The following is a 3774-nucleotide window of genomic DNA, read 5'->3' on the forward strand; positions in this document are numbered from 1 at the left end:
AGTCTTCTTGTTTGATCTTGATGTTTCTTGCTTTGTGTCTTTTATTGTTTTTCATGTGCATCTTTGCATTCATATTGTCTAAGCATTAAAGATTTCTATGTTTGGTGTCTTGCATGTTTTCTTTGCATAAAAAATTTTCAAAAATATGTTCTTGATGTTCATCATGATCTTCAAAGTGTTCTTGGTGTTCATCTTGACATTCATAGTGTTCTTGCATGTATCATGTGTTTTGATTCATAATTTTCATGTTGTGAGTCAATTTTTATGTTTTTCTCTCTCATAATTAAAAATTCAAAAAATAAAAAAAATATCTTTTCCTTTTTTCTATCAAAATTTCGAAAATTTAGGTTGACTTAGTCAAAAAATTTTAAAATTAGTTGTTTCTCGTAAGTCAAGTCAAATTTTCAAATTTTAAAAATCTTATCTTTTCAAAAATTTTTCAAAAATTAAATCTTTTTCATTTTTCTTATTAATTTACGAAAATCCTTTAAAATATTTTTCAAAAATCTTTTTCTTAGTTTTATCTTTATTTTCGAAAATTATGCTAACAATTAATATGATTGATTCAAAAATTTGAAGTTTGTTACTTTCTTGTTAAGAAAGGTTCAATCTTTAAATTCTAGAATCATATCTTTTAGTTTCTTGTTAGTCAAGTAATTAATTTTAATTTTAAAATTTAAATCTTTTCCAACCATATCTTTTTATCTTATCTTTTATATCATATCTTTTTCAAAATTTTATCTTTTTCAAAAATTTGATTTTAAAATATCTTTTCTAACTTCTTATCTTCTTATCTTTTCAAAATTAATTTTCAAATCTTTTTCAACTAAATATTTGACTTTTTGTTTGTTTCTTATCTTTTTCAAAACCACCTAACTACTTTTCTCTCTCTAATTTTCGAAAATACCTACCTCTTTTTCAAAAATTCTTTTAAATTAATTAATTGTTTTAAATTTTAATTTTAATCTTATTTCTTATCTTAATTTTTGAAAATCATTAACTCCTTTTCAAAATTGTTTTTGAAAACTTCTCTCTCATCTTATTCTATTTATTCATTCATTTACTAACACTTCTCTTCATCTCAAATCACTGCCCTTATCCTCACCCTTGTGTTTGGATTCTCCTTTCTTTATTCCCTTTCTTCTTTTACTAATAATAAGGAACCTCTTTACTGTGACATAGAGGATTCCTCTTCCTTTTCTGTTCTCTTCTTTCTCATATGAGTAGGAACAAGGAAAAAGGCATTCTTGTTGAAGCTGATCCAGAACCTGAAAGGACTCTGAAGAGGAAAGTAAGAGAAGCGAAATTACAACAATCCAGAGACAACCTTGCTGAAATTTTCGAACAAGAAAAGGAGATGGCAGCCGAACCCAACAACAATAATGCAAGAAGGATGCTTGGTGATTATACTGCACCTACTTCCATGTTTGATGGAAGAAGCATCTCAATTCCTGCCATCGGAGCAAACAATTTTGAGTTGAAACCTCAATTAGTTGCTCTAATGCAACAAAACTGCAAGTTTCATGGACTTTCATCAGAAGATCCCTACCAGTTTTTAACTGAGTTCTTGCAGATATGTGAGACTGTTAAGACTAATGGAGTAGATCCTGAAGTCTACAGGCTCATGTTTTTCCCTTTTGTTGTAAGAGACAGAGCTAGAGCATGGTTGGACTATCAACCTAAAGATAGCCTAGACTCCTGGATAAGCTGGTCACGACCTTCTTGGCTAAGTTCTTTCCTCCTCAAAAGCTGAGCAAGCTTAGAGTGGATGTTCAGACCTTCAAACAAAAAGATGGTGAATCCTTCTATGAAGCTTGGAAAAGATACAAGCAGATGACCAAAAGATGTCCTTCTGACATGTTTTTAGAATGGACCATGTTAGATATATTCTATTATGGTCTATCTGAGTTCTCTAAGATGTCACTGGACCATTCTGCAGGTGGATCCATTCACCTAAAGAAAACGCCTGCAAAGGCTCAAGAACTTATTGACATGGTTGCAAATAACCAGTTTATGTACACTTCTGAGAGGAATTCCGTGAATAATGGGATGCCTCAAAGAAAGGGAGTTCTTGAAATTGATGCTCTGAATGCTATATTGGCTCAGAGCAAAATGTTGACTCAGCAAGTCAACATGATTTCTCAAAGTCTGAATGAATGGCAAAATGCATCCAACAGTACTAAAGAGGCATCTTTTGAAGAAGAAGCTTATGATCTTGAGAACCTTGCAACAGCCGAGGTAAATTATATGGGTGAACCTTATGGAAACACCTATAATTCATCATGGAGAAATCATCCAAACTTCTCATGGAAGGATCAACAAAAGCCTCAACAAGGCTTTAATAATGGTGGAAGAAATAGGCTCAGCAATATCAAGCCTTATCCATCATCTTCTCAGCAACAGACAGAGAATTCTGAATAGAGCACCTCTAACTTAGCAAACTTGGTCTCTGATCTGTCTAAGGCTACTTTAAGTTTCATGAGTGAAACAAGGTCCTCTATTAGAAATCTGGAGGCACAAGTGGGCCAGCTGAGTAAGAAAATCACTGAAACTCCTCCTAGTACTCTCCCAAGCAATACTGAAGAGAATCCAAAGAGAGAGTGCAAGGCCATTGATATAGTCAATATGGCCGAATGCAAGGAGGAAGGGGAGAACGTGAATCCCAATGAGGAAGACCTCATGGGACGTCTCCCAACCAAGAAGGAGTTCCTTATTGAGGACCCAAAGGAATATGAGGCTCATATAGAGACCATAGAGATTCCATTAAACCTCCTTCTGCCATTCATGAGCTCTGAAAACTATTCTTCCTCTAAAGAGGATGAAGATGTAACTGGAGAGCAAGTTGCTCAATATCTAGGAGCTATCACGAAGCTGAATGCCAAGTTATTTGGTAATGAGACTTGGGAAGATGAACCTCCTTTTCTCATTAGTGAACTAGATACATGGGTTCAGCAAACTTTACCTCAAAAGAAACAAGATCCTGGTAAATTCTTAATACCCTGTACCATAGGCACCATGACCTTTGAAAAGGCTCTGTGTGACCTAAGGTCAGGCATAAATCTTATGCCACACTCTGTAATGGAGAAGCGGGGATCATTGAGGTACAGCCTGCCATATTTTCACTACAAATGGCAGACAAGTCAGTAAGACAAGCTTATGGATTGGTAGAGGACATGTTGGTAAAGGTTGAAGGCCTTTACATCCCTGCTGATTTCATAATCTTAGACACTAGGAAAGAGGAGGATGAATGCATCATCCTTGGAAGACCTTTCCTAGCCACAGCAGGAGCTGTGATAAATGTTAACAGAGGAGAATTAGTCCTTCAATTGAATGGGGACTACCTTGTGTTTAAGACCCAAGGGTATTCTTCTGTATACATGGTGAGGAAGCATGAAGAGCTTCTCTCAGTACAGAGTCAAACAAAGCCCCCACAATCAAGCTCTAAGTTTGGTGTTGAGAGGCCACAGCCAAACTCTAAGTTTGGTGTTGAATCCCCACATCCAAACTCTAGGTTTGGTGTTGGGAGTCTACAACATTAACCTGATCACCTGTGTGGCTCCATGAGAGCCCACTGTCAAGCTATTGACATTAAAGAAGCGCTTATTGGGAGGCAACCCAATTTTTATTTATCTAATTTTATTTTATTTTCATTGTTCTTTTATGTTTTATTAGGTTCATGATCATGTGGAGTCACGAAAAAAAATACTAAAATTAAAAACAGAATCAAAAATAGCAGAAGAAAAATCACACCCTGGAGGAAGGACTTACTGGCAT

The 3774-nt window shown here is 35.1% G+C and overlaps 1 non-coding gene across 1 annotated transcript; it reads right to left on the reverse strand.

Annotated features, from left to right (window-relative positions):
- Window positions 1–1755: 1755 nt before the first annotated feature.
- Window positions 1756–1859, reverse strand: LOC112792963 (small nucleolar RNA R71). Its single transcript, XR_003197679.1, has one exon. It is a non-coding gene; the product is annotated as a small nucleolar RNA R71 (small nucleolar RNA).
- Window positions 1860–3774: the final 1915 nt, after the last annotated feature.

The sequence above is a fragment of the Arachis hypogaea genome, chromosome 3 (genome assembly GCF_003086295.3).
Source record: "Arachis hypogaea cultivar Tifrunner chromosome 3, arahy.Tifrunner.gnm2.J5K5, whole genome shotgun sequence".
Classification (NCBI taxonomy): Eukaryota; Viridiplantae; Streptophyta; class Magnoliopsida; order Fabales; family Fabaceae; genus Arachis; species Arachis hypogaea.